The sequence below is a fragment of the Thrips palmi genome, unplaced genomic scaffold, assembly GCF_012932325.1.
Source record: "Thrips palmi isolate BJ-2018 unplaced genomic scaffold, TpBJ-2018v1 HiC_scaffold_2, whole genome shotgun sequence".
Classification (NCBI taxonomy): Eukaryota; Metazoa; Arthropoda; class Insecta; order Thysanoptera; family Thripidae; genus Thrips; species Thrips palmi.
In genome coordinates this window covers 5,797,538-5,813,584 of record NW_023144629.1, presented here as the reverse complement: position 1 = coordinate 5,813,584, position 16,047 = coordinate 5,797,538, and the positions used below count along the sequence as shown (strand labels likewise).

At 57.5% G+C, this 16,047-nt stretch overlaps 1 protein-coding gene across 2 annotated transcripts in view; it reads left to right on the top strand.

Moving 5' to 3' along the window:
* LOC117647006 overlaps positions 1 to 16,047 on the top strand; it is a 69,422-nt gene that overhangs the window by 2,784 nt on the left and 50,591 nt on the right. Inside the window, exon 1 of one of the 2 annotated variants that reach the window (XM_034388484.1) lies at positions 8,251 to 8,283. The exons of the other annotated variant lie outside the window; for it this stretch is intronic. The gene's annotated coding sequence lies outside the window, so the exon portion shown is untranslated. Of the gene's footprint in view, positions 1 to 8,250; positions 8,284 to 16,047 lie in introns of those variants that run through there. 2 annotated transcript variants of the gene reach the window in all.

Here is a 16,047-nt window from a genome sequence, read left to right as displayed (position 1 = left end):
AGCGCGCCGCCGCCGCTAAATGGCTAAAATGCTCTGCGTGCGGTGCGGTGCGAGTTGGGACGAGGTGGCGCAAAGCACGTAGGGATGCCGGCACTGCGGGGCGGGGCGGGGCAAGACACTCTTCCCGCCGAAAAGGGTCGCCGCAGTCTTTCTAAAGCCCCGCGCCCCCGCGAGACGCTGAGTGCGGTCCACGCGACACACGGCGACACACCGGGGCGCCTTCTTCGTCCCGCCTCTCTCGAAAGACCTCACCCGGAATGGCGTCGGCCCAGAGCCCCGCCCCGCCCCGCCCCGCCCCGCCCCGAGGGACCGCGCTCGGTCAAGTGAACGGGCAGGAGGAAAACAGGGGGCCAGAGTGGCTAGCAGCATGACCCCGTGCGGCAGGGCCGGGCAGGGCCGGGCTTGGGACGGGGCCCGCGCCCATTGGGCATTGGGCCCCACAGTGGGTCCCCACCATGTCCAGCCCGCAGTCCGCACCGTCACGCCGTCCACTACACCGCGAGGCTAAACACAGCAACCCCTCCCGGCCCCACCAGGCCACCGTTCCAACTTATAATCCCAACTTATTTAACTTTTAGGGGTGCCTAATGCGGAGCGCGCTCTCTCTCTCTCTCCCTCTGTGAGTCGACGGTCACTCACAATACACTCACCCCCACCCCTGTCCGGCCCCTCCCCCTCCCCCTTCCTCCTTTCGGTCGGTTGGGCGGATGGATACGCGTATCCCCGAACTACACCAACAAGAGCTCCGTCAATGACCGGCAACAACAACAACAACAAAATCGACGACGAAAACGAAAGCGACTACGACGACAGAAGTGCCAGCTAGAGCCTCGGGTAGAACGACGAGGACGACGTACGATGGAGAGAGAGAGGGAGAGAGGAGGGGGTGGGGGAAATGAATGGGGGACATCCACGCATGGCGGTCCTGAGTGAGACGAATTCGTCGCGCCGCGTTTAATACGGTGTGGGGGCGCGGGGGCCCCGAGCGCGAGCATCTGGCGATTCCAATTTGAGGGAGCAAGACAGCAACAGGAGGGAGAGAGAGAGAGAGAGAGAGGGGGGGTGGCAAAATGTTTCCGCAAAAATTATTAATTGCACTTCTACTTGTTTTTTTTTTGTCGTGGAAGCTGCTGGTCGGTGGGAGGGGGCGGAGTGAAAAATGAGGCATGGGACACAACTTGTGAAAGTGCATAATTGGCGAAAAGAAGGCCCGGTCGGTGGAGGGGGAGGGGGGCTGCTCTAAGCTCTCTGACAGCTTCCCCCTCCCCCTTCCAGATTATTCACTCTGTGCGGCCATTTGCCAGCAGGCCGGAGACAAATCGGGGCAGTCCGTGATTAAGGAGCGCTGCGCCATGTGCCGTTCTCGGCGCCGCGCTTTGGCCGCGCTTTGGCCGCGCTTTGGCCGCGCTTTGGCCGCGCCTGCTGCAGGTCGGGACCAAGGCCGCCTTGCAAACAGTGGACCTGCCAGAAGACCGGCGTCATGCCGGCGGCCGAAACTCCAGACGCGTTTTGAGCTCCAGAGTCGCTAAACGGGACTCGAACCGAACGTGTGACCCCACCAATGGATCGCTCTCCGAACGAGGAATCCGTTGGTGGGGTCACACGCTCGGTTCGAGTCCCATTTAGCGACTCTGGAGCTGAAAACGCGTCTAGAGTTTCGGCCGCCGGTCTTCTGGCCCACTGTTTGGTGGAGCGACGCGTCTAACGCCTGCAGCCGGGCGGGCGGGCAGACCCGCCGAACAGCTTTGAGCCGCTTGCTGCGGCCCAGACGGCTGAGGCTGGCGAGGCCGAGGCTGCCGGGGAAAGGAAACGGCCTTCGCTCTTTGCTCCGCCATCGCCGTCTCGCTCCCTCTTATTAGCTGATCGCCGGCCTTGGTGGCGTCCGACTTGACCGACAGTGGCGGCGCGCTGGCGGCGGCTAAGCCGTGTGGGATGCCTCTGGGCGGGGCAGGCGGGCAGGCAGGCAGCCAGGCAAAGGCCACCGCCGCCTCCCCTCGCTCCTCGCGGCCAGATGTAATTAAATCTGTCTATCCGGCCACTTTGGAACGGGAACGACGGTTTGCTGGGCACGGCACGGCACGGCACGGGGGGCGTGCCCCGCCGTGCCCTGCCCCACCTCACAGGGCCCGTTGTCTCCACACGGTCGTCGCACCGCGACACGTCGACGCCACCGACGCCACCCCACGCCCCACACCTCAGCACTCAGCCGCCCCCGGCAACCCCCTCGCAGCCCCCCGGCAGCCCCCGGCCAAACTGTTCTAAACTGCTGTACTCCTCAGTCACATCCCCGGGCTATCACCTGCGGTCCGTGCTCTCCTCTCTCCAGCCCTGCCGCGCAGCACGAACACACACACACACACACACACACACACACACACACACACACACACACACACACACGCCAAACTAACCGCCTGCAGCACGACCATAGACAACATAGGGACTAGACGAGAAGCCAGCCTATGCTGCTGTGCTTTTGGCCTGTCCGGTTTATTGCCCCCCTTTGTGGCGTCCGAGGCGAGCAGTCCCGGAGACAGCCAGAGGGGATGAAGCGAGGGTGGCGGGGATTTTTATGACCGGTGTACGTGGTGTACTTCGGGAAGCTCCGAAGAGCTCGGCTCGCCTTCGGCTCGCCTATCCGCTCGTGCTCTCCGGGACTCCGAGCCAGCCCCGAGCGGCGCACAGCTGGCGGCGGGGGGAGCCGCCTCCTCACCGGTCGTAAAAGTCCCCGCCACCCTCGCTTCACCCCCTTTGGCCGTCTCCGGATCTCGAGCGTTTTCGGACGCCACAGGGGGGGCAATAAAAATCCGTCTTTTTATTGCCATTTCTTGTCTAGTCCCTATGTTGTCTATGAGCACGACGGAGGCTGCTCCCCCGTCAGCATGCGGCCCGCGCGTCCGGCCGGGCGAAGAAAAGGGGGAAAGAAATGAACCGCCGACAGCGAAGAGGGACGCGTGTGGATTGCTCCACACCTCCCCCTCCCCCCTCCCTCGCGCGGTCCCATAAAAGTGGGCGAATTGGACGTAAAGAAACTGTGAGCCCGAAGCCGCCCCGGGGCGCGCCGCCGCTGCCGCCGCAGCCGCTGCACCGAGGCGGCCTTCTTGTCCTCCTCGCCACCCTCGTCGCCTCGTCGTGCCGCGGAATGCTGCATGCAGCGTCTCAATTAACACGTTGTTGTTGTTGTTGTTGTTAGTCGGAAACAAAAAACAACAACACAAACGTACTACTACGGGACTACTGTAGCATCACAAGGGAATGCTGTTGCTTCTGTGCCCCCAAAAAAACCGCAACAAGCACGGTAGTAAGACCGCACACCATGCCACTACCCCCCCCCCTCTCTCTCATACCTGTGCCAACAGGAATTGGCATCCGCCATAGTGTCGTTCCTCTTTGTGGGCACACTGTGGCGCGGCAGTGGCGTTGGTGGGCGAAATGAAAGCAGGAAAAGAGCAGATGACGTCTGTCGACGAGAAGGAGCTTGGGTTGGGTTTGGGGTTGCTCGGTGCGTGCAGCCGTCTCGAAGGCCAGCCCCCGGCCGGCTCCCGCGGCCCCCCGGCCCCGCCACCGCGATAATTAACTCGACAATGTCGTCTTCTCCGCCGGGACGGGGCGGGGCGGGGCGGGGCGGGGCGGCCCGGGTTGTCTGCGGGGCGCCGAGCGAGGCGCTGAGCCACACCGCAGCGGGAGACTGATTCCAAAGCAAGTCGTCCCGTCTCTGTCGCTCTCGCGGGCCGCCCCGTGAGGGTGCGAGAGAGACAGAGCGACGAAACAAACTTTTCGGAACGGCGCGGCTGGCCCGGTCTGGAGGCGGTCCGGGGTCGCCGCTTAATAGAAAGATAAAAAGAAGTCTTAATTGTAGTCGCTACCCGTCGTCCCCGCCCCGCGCGCCCCGCCCCCCGGCGAGAATCATCCGCTGGAGAAGTCTGGAGAAAGCCTGGAGCAAGCTGGAGCGAGGAGGTGGCGAGACGTGGACGTTTGCCGCCCACGACCCTGCCTCAGGTCCTTGCCTGAGGGCGCTTACTGAGGTCGCCGCCTCGGGGTCGCTTTGTAGGCCTACGGGTGCGTCGCGCCTTTCTGGAAAATTTTCATTTCCGTTCTTTGTTTGGTATTTGCTATTCGGTTGAATGAGGAGGCAAAAAAACATTGTGACAAGAGGGAGATGCACTTGGGTGTAATTCAGCAGCGGCGGGATCGCGCGAGAGTGAAATGGTGCGTCCATCAGGGCGAGGGGCCTTTGCGTCGGCCCGCCGTCGGGTCGCCACACTGTGGCCGCCGCAAAAGGGGCTCTCCGCCCCGACGGAGGTAAAAGCGGCGAGGTAGTCCAGTCAAACGGTGCAAAATGACCCCCTAACCCGGACAAAATTCCGAACAGTACCAAACTTTGGGAATCGTTAGAGGGAGCTATCAGGAAGCCTCTCACCAAAATCCCAAAAAATCCCACGGTGCCGATCGGAGATATCGCCGTTCAAAGTTCAAAATTTTGAACATTTGGACCAAAATGGTTTTTGGCACCTCACGCCCGAACGGTTTGACCTAGAGAGGCGTGCGAGTGCTCAAAATACTCGTGATACTTGCGGCTACAAGTTGCACGGCTCGGATTTTGATTTCGATAACATCTACACTGAAAAAAAATGAATTGAAGTGAAAATTTCGGTTTTTGTGAAAGGTACAAAGTACTTTGATTGTAATTTTCTCTGTTCCAAGTGGGAAATCGGCAAAATGTGCTTCTCTTGGCGTTGTAGGCCTACGTTTTCTGAATAGATTGGTATTTGTTTGATAACTGTGGGACTAAAATTGACTGAGATAGAGCGCCGAGACCTGAGCGCCGCGGCCCAGCGGGAGGTTTATCAAGTGCCCCGGCGTCTACCTTTAAGTTGCTCTAACTCACTCATTAATGATCGTATAGAGTTCCCTCTTATACGAAAAGAAGAGCAAAAGTCTGCCCTACAACATGGATGTATTTTATTTTTACTTGTTCTCATCGCGTTTCATCAAAAAGTGGAAAATCTGAAAATTTGGGTGTTTCGTGTGGGTTTATCTTGGTTTTCGACCGTTTTAGGGCATAGTGATGAGACAGATCGAAACTTAACCTTGTCCCAGCTGTCAAGCACTCTTTTCTGAAGCGCTGGACGCTTCATACGCCATTTTCCGTTAAACTATACCCGTGAAACTGCTTGTATTAAAAATCGGCCCGCGCGGCAAGCGGGTTGCCTACCTGCCCCTTAGGGGACTGCCTTGCAACAAGCCAATCTAGCATGAAAAAATGGTGTAAATTCCGACAAAGACATGCTAGTGAGCTGAAATTTTGGGATTGGGCAAGGTTTGTGCTGTAGAGTCTTGCCTCAAAAGTCCCAAAGCGTCCGTGGACCGGATCGACCGTTACACCCGTTCAATGTTAAAATCGTTGTCAAAATGTAGGGCTTTTGAACGCCCACCGTAACTTTTTTTGGTAAGGCCTAATTCACTGGGGGTTGGCTTATTCAATGCATACTAAGACGCCCTACAACAATTATAAAGACCTGTTTTGTGATACGAGCTCAAGTATAGTCGCTACAGTAGGCCAAAGTCGGCAAACAAGGCCCGGAATAGCGGAAAACGAGGCCCGAAAGAGCAAAAAATGCACTTTTTGCCGACTTTGGCCTACTGTAGCGACTATACTTGAGCTCGTATCACAAAACAGGTCTTTATAATTGTTGTAGGGCGTCTTAGTATGCATTGAATAAGCCAACCCCCAGTGAATTAGGCCTTACCGAAAAAAAGTTACGGTGGGCGTTCAAAAGCCCTACATTTTGACAACGATTTTAACATTGAACGGGTGTAACGGTCGATCCGGTCCACGGACGCTTTGGGACTTTTGAGGCAAGACTCTACAGCACAAACCTTGCCCAATCCCAAAATTTCAGCTCACTAGCATGTCTTTGTCGGAATTTACACCATTTTTTCATGCTAGATTGGCTTGTTGCAAGGCAGTCCCCTAAGGGGCAGGTAGGCAACCCGCTTGCCGCGCGGGCCGATTTTTAATACAAGCAGTTTCACGGGTATAGTTTAACGGAAAATGGCGTATGAAGCGTCCAGCGCTTCAGAAAAGAGTGCTTGACAGCTGGGACAAGGTTAAGTTTCGATCTGTCTCATCACTATGCCCTAAAACGGTCGAAAACCAAGATAAACCCACACGAAACACCCAAATTTTCAGATTTTCCACTTTTTGATGAAACGCGATGAGAACAAGTAAAAATAAAATACATCCATGTTGTAGGGCAGACTTTTGCTCTTCTTTTCGTATAAGAGGGAACTCTATACGATCATTAATGAGTGAGTTAGAGCAACTTAAAGGTAGACGCCGGGGCACTTGATAAACCTCCCGCTGGGCCGCGGCGCTCAGGTCTCGGCGCTCTATCTCAGTCAATTTTAGTCCCACAGTTATCAAACAAATACCAATCTATTCAGAAAACGTAGGCCTACAACACCAAGAGAAGCACATTTTGCCGATTTCCCACTTGGAACAGAGAAAATTACAATCAAAGTACTTTGTACCTTTCACAAAAACCGAAATTTTCACTTCAATTCATTTTTTTTCAGTGTAGATGTTATCGAAATCAAAATCCGAGCCGTGCAACTTGTAGCCGCAAGTATCACGAGTATTTTGAGCACTCGCACGCCTCTCTAGGTCAAACCGTTCGGGCGTGAGGTGCCAAAAACCATTTTGGTCCAAATGTTCAAAATTTTGAACTTTGAACGGCGATATCTCCGATCGGCACCGTGGGATTTTTTGGGATTTTGGTGAAAGGCTTCCTGATAGCTCCCTCTAACGATTCCCAAAGTTTGGTACTGTTCGGAATTTTGTCCGGGTCAAAACACCGTTTGACTGGACTAAGGCGAGGCCCTCTTTCACTCGGCCATCGTGCAGCGCCGTTAAAAACATTGGCCTTCCATCCAGGCCGCGCCCCACGGGCCCACGGACGGACGGACGGACGGACAGACAGGCAGACAGACAGACACACGGACGTGGCGGGCGCGAACGGCTACCGGTGGGATTGACGCCTGAATGGCGTCGTGGAGGCGAGGCTTTAAAATTCGCAAGGGCCCTCCGCTGCGGTCGGGCGGCGCGGCGGGGCGGGGCGGGGCGGCGCGGGGCCCGAGTAGAAATCAATTTTTAAGTGGCGATACTCTTGCCGGGGATTCGGGGGATTCCGCAGCAACCCCGCGTGGAATAATTTGGTGGCCAGACCGATGCGATGCGCAGTACACTGGAAGTTGAGCGATGGACGGCAGGACAAATAAATGGCGGGACAAATAAATGGTGGAACAAATGAATAGCAGTTGTGCTACCGATTTTGTTTTGGTTTCTCGCAAATTGAGGCATGAAACATCTACAGACACTATTGCAGTTTTAGGTATTTTATCTCAATTTTAGGAACGAGCTCGTTGTTAAGTCTCTTAGTGATTTGTCTTTTTTTGCAGTGACTGCATGCAGTCGATTTGACAGTGACATGAGGGGCGGAGGTTGAATGCCGCATCGCGTAGCAGCGGACCGCGTTGTAGTCACTCGGAAGGAAGTCGTATTTCCCACGTATTTCCCCCAAATTGATTGGCGGACGCGGCGTCTTGTGAAGCATAATGAAAGTGTATTCGAGTGGATCATCGAGTATTTCCTCCCGGGCCGCCAACCCAACGACACGGAAAAATAAACCGAAAAAGGGGGAGGGGGGCTTGAAAACAGAGGCTCGCCGCACCGGGGACCTCATCTTGGATTCCGCCTCGGGACCTTTTCCTGAGGAATGCCAACGACTGGCGTGTCGGATGAGACGGCGGGGCGGTCGGGGCCGACGGGGCCCAGGAATCGGCGGAGCACGGCGCGCAGCGCGGCGCAGCGCGGAGGAGCTAGGTGCGCTCACAATACGGCTGCTCGAATAAAAAAAGAACGTCGCGCACACTGCTAATAGTATTCTCTGGCCAGAAAACGAAGAGACCTCAGACTACAGTCAAGTCCCTATACTGACTAGGCTAGGCTATATGTATTAGTACTCTCACTACTCTCAGAACTCTCTGGTACTGGTACTGGTAAGTCACAAAACAAGGGAAATCTAGATCAAAACAGTGTCTGAGTTTCCCTCACTACTTGGGTGCTCTTCCCTCGATTTTTCCTTCCGTTGCGATAATTTAAAAAAAAAAATGTTTCCAGTGTTTTTGACGAACTCTTTTATTTTCTTCTTTTTTACAGTGCGAATCCGGCAGTCCTATGTGGCCGCGTCCGCCGCGTTCCAAGCGCGGCTGCTAATTCGTGTAAGTGATAACGCGCCCCGCGGCGACGTCACCACAGCCGTCAGCGCGCGCAATTTATTTCTTATTCCGGAAACGGGGAAACAAAGGATAATCTCGGCCGGCCCACCGCGCCACGCCACGCCACGCCACGCCACGCCTTGACGGGCGCGACGTTTGCCTGACGGGCGCGTCAAAAACGCGCAGCGCGACTGGCGCGACATTTGCCGCCACTCTTATTCCTTTCTTTCCCCCCTCCCCCTTCCCCTCTCGGCGTCCCCCTCGGCCAGCCGAGCGACTCCGGCCGTCTCTCTCGCACACTGTGGGACGCCGCGAGGGTGCGACGTAGACAGGGCGACGAAATAACGACTGTGGTGGCGGCCCCGGGGACCCTTTTCGTTCGACTGGCGTCGCGACGCCGTCAGCTGTCGCCGGCAAAACCACACACGTGGGCGGCCTGTCCGCCCATCCCGCGCCGCGCCGCGTAAACTCGCCCCAAGTCGCCACCGGGGGACTCATGCGGCGTTCCGCTGAGGCGCGAGCGAGACAGAGCGACGACGCAACGTTCCGTCGGAATGGCTGGCCGCCTCACGTGGCGGCCCTCGCGGCCCTCGAGGCCCTGGAGGCCCTGGAGGCCGTCCACAGCTCCTTGGCCACGTGCAGCCCCGAACCCGCGGCCGCGTGCCTCCCCTGATGTTATGCAAAGTGTACACATCCTGCCTCCCCACCCCCACCCCCACTCCCCTGCCCGCACCGGATGGAAATGCAGTACAGCATAACAGCGGAGGTCAAATTTCTCCAGGGGATTGTTCCCTCCAGTCAAATCCGCAACCTGTTCGGCCGGCCTGCCCCCCTCCCCCCCCTTTCTCTCCCCCTCCCCTCCCCTCCCCCTCCCCCGACGCCAGAAACAATTTGGCGGAAAAGAAGGGACGTGCTTGAGGTGGGCGGACTGCGTGCACTGGGTGTACCGCGGCGCGCCGCACGGTTGCCCATTCATGGGGCCACTGGAGGCAGAGCAGGGCGGCCACGCAGTGCCTCGCAATGCCTCGCAGCCACCGGTCGCTGGAGGGGGGGGGGGGAAACAAAAAGACTGCCGCTGCCGGCGCACTCGAAAACGGTACTCGTTCCCACACCGCGATAACTTTTAATGGTGGGAAGTTTTTGCTGTGTTATTTTGTTGATTGTTTGTAAAGGGACTTCGACGCAAACGAGCGCAGATGCTCTTTGTTTTGAATGTCGGTGCGTGGAACGCTCTTTCACGAGCTCATCATTTTAATAGAGCTGGATTCGGTCAGGAATGCGAACCGCTTCGGCATTCAACAAGAAACCCATCAAATCTGTACGTCAAACTTGGATTCTTCTTCAAATTTCCGTGGCGTTGCCGCGTCTCTGTTTCCCTCCCTGTGAGAAGAAAGCCGACTTCGGCTCCACGCGCCCCAGCCGCCTCCTCCCTGGAGGCCATCTCGTAGGGTTGTCATTTTCGCCACTCGAATCGATTTTCGATTCGTCGATTCACAAATCGTTACAAGTTAATCGATTTTTTCCAAAATCGATTTTTTAACGTGATGAATCGATTTTTCAACTTTCGATTTTCGATTCTGCCTTTCTTAGTAAATTGCGTTTTTAAATGCCTGTGGCTCAGATTAGATGCTCTGCTTGTGCGAGTCACTCTTCACAATCCTGGTCAGAATGTATAGGACGGTAAAGAAGGTAAAAGTATGCCCTTGTCGACTTCTTTGCAACTTTACATGGTGTATGCCTTAGGAAGCCATACAAATCCTTTATTTGAAGCTCTATGGTCCTGGAAAGAACAGAGTGTTTAATTGGGGTCAGAACAGTTATCTCGGTAACTTTACAATCGTGACTCTGATATGCGTAAAAATGGGGGTTTAATTTGTTGGCGGCTTTCTCAACGTGCGGATCCTCTATACTAATACAATAACCGGCCAGGATTTGAGGTAATTTGCAATGTTCTCCTCACGCACAGCAGCACGACTACTTGTACGGCCTTGTTTTTGAAAAATTACACCTTGAACTTGGTGGTAAATGATTCCTAGTCTTCAATTTCACCAAAATCACCGCAGTTTGAATTCTCTGAGAGCGCCAAATAAGCGGAAATAGCGCAAATTTGAGGAAAATCGAAAATCGATCGCCTAAATCGATTTTTTCGATTAAATCGACACGTCAAATCGATTACGATTTCGATCGAAAATCGACCACTTGAATCGATTTTCGATTTAAATCGAAATCGATTCGACCAACCCTACCATCTCGGCGGCCCAAAGCGTACCTTCGGCGGCTGTCGTTCCAGGACACATATCCGTCCGGGCCGGGCCGGGCCGGGGCCCGTCACCCCGTCCCTCGCCGCTCCCAGTCACGCTCTGCAAGCACATCTCGGCCGAGAGCAGCCAGCGAGCGGCAGCGCTCAGGCGGTACGGTCGAGACACAACCCGGAGCGAAATCGCCCGCCGCGCCCGCACTGCCGGGCTGCAATGTGGACTCCAAGGGCAGTCAAGTGGCACCCTGCACGCTGCGTGGCCTGTCCGCTCTGTAAAAACGATAGTGATCAAAACTACTAAAACTTTTTCCTTTTACGTTGACACTTATCTTAACGGTCTTAGTCCGGCTTATCCGCTTTTCGAAATGGTCACCACGGTGTTGTTACAGCAGCACCACCAGCCGCCGTTTACCATCCTTTTTTCTCCCCTCAGCTGCGAAACCAAATCTCCGCTCTCGGACTTAAATGGATTTTCACCTTTTCTTCCCTGTTTCTTTTCCGCCACGTCTTTTTTTCTGTCGGCGCCCCGCCTCCCAGCCCCAACACTTTGTTTCTTATCCAGGCCCCCTTCACCCGGTTATCGGAGTGGAGCCCCGAGGCTGCCCCGAGGCTGCCCCCAGGCCCGACGGCCCGAAGGCAACTCGCAATCGTTTCCACAACAGTTACTCGCCTTTGCGGCCCGTTCGGTGCCCCGGCGCCACCTCGGCTCGCCCGCCTTGGCCCGGACCCAGCGCCGCCAGACTGCTGGAGAGATATCGAACAGAGCGGCTCGAGAGCTCGGAGAGGCGCGCACGTCCAGATATGCAAAAGAGAGACCCTTAACCTTAAACCGTTTCATTAAGAGAACACCTAACGGCAGCGTCCTTGCCTCCCTCTCGCTGGCCCGGGGGCTAGCCTCGCAGCAGGCCCCGATCTGGATATCTCACGCGGGGCGGCGCGGCGAACAGCCTTTCCCCTCTCTGTCTCTGCCTTTTCTTTTCATTTCGCCACCGACATGTTTATCGCCGCGTTTTAGACGGCGCGTGCGCGGACGGTGCGGATCCCCGACATTATTCCATTGTTATTGTAATGCGTTTTTGTTGAGCTGCATCACAAAGCAGCGCCTTCTCGCGGTGTGCCGCTCACCGCCCGCCAAATGTGCGGGAACGCCTGTCTGGCACAAGGCGGTGGCTGATCCGCGACGCTGTTGCCACATAAGCAGGCATCCGGCCAACCGCGCAGTCGGTCTGCCTACTAGGCAGCTCCTTCGGGACCAAAGCTATTGCCTAGAAGGGAAGGCTGAGGTTGGCAAACCCTTTTGATGCTAAGAGCGTCCTGGGAATTTTCGCCAACTGGCGGCATAACACTGGCAGGATGTTCCCGCCAATATTTGTGCGTGGTTTTGCACCCCATTAGGCTTAATGTGGCGCGCGCGTGTGCTTGTGTGCGTGTGAGCGTGTCTGTGTGCGAGAGAGAAAAGCACAGGAACTGCGGCCGGTACATCATACCTAGGCATGTTTTACCCCCCCGGTAAAATGTGCCTAGGCATGTTTTACCCCCCACCCTCGAGGGTAGGGGGTACAATGTGCCTAGGCATGTTTTACCCCCCGGTAATATGTGCCTAGGCACGTTTTACCCCCCCCCGGTAAAATGTGCCTAGGCATGTTTTACCCCCACCCTCGAGGGTAGGGGGTACAATGTGCCTAGGCATGTTTTACCCCCCGGTAAAATGTGCCTAGGCATGTTTTACCCCCCATTCTCGAGGGTAGGGGGTACAGTGTGCCTAGGCATGTTTTACCCCCCGGTAAAATGTGCCTAGGCACGTTTTACCTCGGGCGCTCCGCGTCTCTCGCAGTCTGGGCGCTCTTAGTGGGGGAAAGAAAGAGCGACGACTCTCGGAATCCATCACCTGTTTGCCCCAGAGCTGATGTCAACGGGTTTAACAGTCATTTATTGGTCGGGTCAGCACTTAAGTTTCGTCTCGGCTGTGTCACACAGCTCGGTGACAAAGGGTGAGGGGTAAAACATGCCTAGGCACATTGTACCCCCTACCCTCGAGGGTGGGGGGTAAAACGTGCCTAGGCACATTTTACCGGGGGGGTAAAACATGCCTAGGCACATTGTACACCTACCCTTGAGGGTGGGGGGTAAAACATGCCTAGGCACATTTTACCGGGGGGGGGTAAAACGTGCCTAGGCACATTTTACCGGGGGGTAAAACATGCCTAGGCACATTGTACCCCCTACCCTCGAGGGTGGGGGGTACAATGTGCCTAGGCACAATTTACCGGGGGGGTAAAACATGCCTAGGCACAGTGTACCGGGGGTAAGGGCAGCCGGGGGGTAAAACATCCCGTCGACACCGGATGGTGCGGCGGTGCGCGTAGACTATGGCCGGGGGTGGCAGACAACTTGTTCCGCCCCGACGCCCGGAGGTAGGCAGCAGGCTAGGCAAGGCAGGCCGAGCAAGGCAGGCTAGGCAACCCTACCGCGTTCTGTTGGAACAAAAACAGAAACTGGCCGGCGCTCTCGCGTACGCGCGGCCGCCGCGGGCTGATTCGAAACGGTGATTCCCTCGTTGCTCTGTCTCTCTCGCACCTCCACGGGACGCGCCATGAGTGAGAGGGTGACACCGTTCGGAATCAGCCTGCCGCAGCCTCGCAGTGTGGTGGGAACCGCGAAAATCCACACGCGTGAAAAAATAACGCAACTCTCTCATTCTCTCTCCCTCTCTCTGTTAACTCTTTCCGCAGGCCAACTTCCCGAAGGCTGACAGTGCCGAGCCGACAGTCATTCGGAGTGGTACTCCCGTAGGTGGGGTCGCCCAATCGAGTTTGTACCGATAATGAAATTCCGCGGCGTGGCGAGGCGTGGTGAGGCGTGGCGAGACTCTGGCCGTCATCGTGTACCCCTCTGGTGGCCTCGTGGTGAGGCTGTGCGGCGCCGTGACGCTCGTTGCCCCAGGCGAGGATCGGCCTCTCCCCCCCCCCTCCCCGCTCCTGCACCCTCGATAAGAAGAACGAGTTTGTCAGCGAGGAGTCGGCAGGCGTGAAATCACGGCCTTACAAATGACACTGTTGCAAAATAAACGGCGCGGCCATGCGGTGTCCGACAGTCGCGGCCCGAAATTGAAAAACTTTGCCGTCCTGCTACCGGCCGGGCCGGGCCGGGCCGGCGCGGTGGGCGGGGAGGGGTGGCAGGGCAGGGGGGCTTGTTCGCCGTCGTCTGCTCCCTTTCGAAGGCAGCGACGGGGACGAAAGATTAGGTATCGGCAAGGCGGTGACTTTGACAACCGGCGGCTAGAACTGCCGTCACCGCCGTGGACGCCGCGGCCCGTGAGCAAAGAGACGCTCCGGCACACCGCAAACAGCACGCCAGCGCCGCAGCCAGACCCTGCCGCTTCTGCCGACGTCGCGGTCCCCCGGCCCCGCCCCCCAACCCCCCGGCCCACCCCCGGCCCCCTCGCTGCGGATTGGAAATGCAAAACGGATCCGTCTTTGAAAAGTTGGCGGCAACAATGCAGCGGTGGGCGGCGGGCAGCGGGGGCGTGCGCTGGATCACGATTAGTTTGTCTGCGCGCCAAAATAATAAAACTTCTCTCACGCAACAGAGTTTTTTTTGTGCTTTTTTGTTCGGAGTTGGAAACTGCCTCGCGCTTATTTTTGTCTCGGTAGGGATTGCCGCTAATCTTTTTGTCCGAGTAGAATTCAAAACGGTTTCTTCCCGGATGTCGCCTTTCTTCCCCCACTTCCCCCTCTTGTTCCTGACGGTCCTAACGGTCCCCAGCGGCAAAGGGAAGTGCCGAGTGCCTACCATGTTGCCGGGCTGCTGGGCCTGCTTCGCCCGCTTCGAGTTGCGTTGCCAGCAGCACCCCGCGCCCTCACAATGTTGTAAAAGGGCGCGCCCCTCCCCAGCCCTGCCCCCCCAGCCCGCCCCGCCACGCCCGTTAAAGCGCCTCTCACACATGCCGGCCCGCCGTCTTGATACAGCCATGAAAATGTTGTCTGACCATAAAGGCACGCCCGCTCTTCCACTCGATCATCGTCGTGGCCGCGTCGGCCGCACCTTCGCCGTCACCAAGTGCGTCACTGTCATTACGGTGCCCCTGGCCCGCGATTCCGAAGACGGTTTAGGTGTCTTTGTCGCACTCACGGGGCGTCCCGCAAGGGTGCGGGACAGACGGAGCGACGACGGTCCCCCAGACGGTCCCCCGAACGGCTCGGCAGGGAGCACGGCCCAGACAACGCCTTTCTCCGCGTAAACGGCGGCGGCGGCTGCAAAAACAAAATCTCGGAAATTGAGTTCCAGATGCGAGGTATACCACACGCACTGTTCGTCGTCGGGCCGTCCCTCTCTTCCCCCGTCTTTCCCCTACGGAATCCACCACGCGTGCGACAAAGACAGAGGCAGTGACGTCGGTGGGGCCAGCGTGCGTGGGCGGGGCGTGCTGGCGTGTAGCAACAGTCGCACACGCGTCAGCCTGCGAAGCGCAGGGTGGGCCAGCCCGCCACGCGCCGCTGTCCGGCGGGCTGGCCCACCCTGCGCTTCGCAGGCGTTTGACTTGACTCCGCTGGGGTGGCAGGGACGCTAGGGCTAGCGGCACCCTAGGCGCTCTAGGTCGAAAGCCATTCGGCGCGTTCAAAGGCGTCCTCGCTTCCTTCTCGCTGGTCCCTCTCCGGCGTTCCTCCCGGCGTGCCGAGTGCCCCTTCTTCGCCTTGTCCGAGCCGAGCCGTTCCGAAGTGGCGGCGTTCCGTCGCTCTGTCGCCGTCGCACTCACAGCAGCGTCCCGCGGGCCGTGAGACGCTGCTGCTGGAGTGCTCGGCTGGCTCGCGCGGTGGCGCTGCCGGAATCTGAACGTCAACCTCCATTTGCACTTCCTTGACCCGGAGGACGCAAAGGAGGCTCTGGGCGACAGCCGTGAATTAGGCTGCCGAGGCACGCGGACCTCTACCTGCCTGACCCTCAAGTGGGCGCTATGCGCGACAACTGTCCCCTTCCCCAGCCCCGCCTTCCTCCTCATGCCCGTCTGCCTTGTGCTTTTTCGCCAGCCCTTCCAGGTCAGCGCCGGTGGCGTGTTGTTGTTGATGACATTGTTGTTGTTGCTGGCGTTGAGGGCGGGGCGACGGCGGCACACGCTGGGGGCGCGGCAGTAGGGGGCAGCGGCAGCAGAAGAACCGAGTCATCTCATCATAGGCGAGCATGTCAGCGTCTGTGCCGGAAAGGGGGAGGGGGAAGGGGGAGGGGGAGGGGGAGGGGAAGGGGGGGGGAGGAAGTAGTGACGCTGCAAGAATGCCCCCACCGCGCGGCCGTACGGTGTGGTGGTGCGCGCGGTAATGGCGCGGTTAGATTAAAGTCAGATTCGGGTCGGCTTTTCGCTCGTAGCGATGTAACACGTTCTCCGGAGCGGGTTCGATACCGTACCGACCTGATTCGACGTGCCTTTCTGCGAAACGACGGCGGCCGAAGCCACGACGCGCGAAGGCCGCGTTTGGCCGTTTGGTGTGGTGCGCCAAATTGGTGTGGAACCTCGA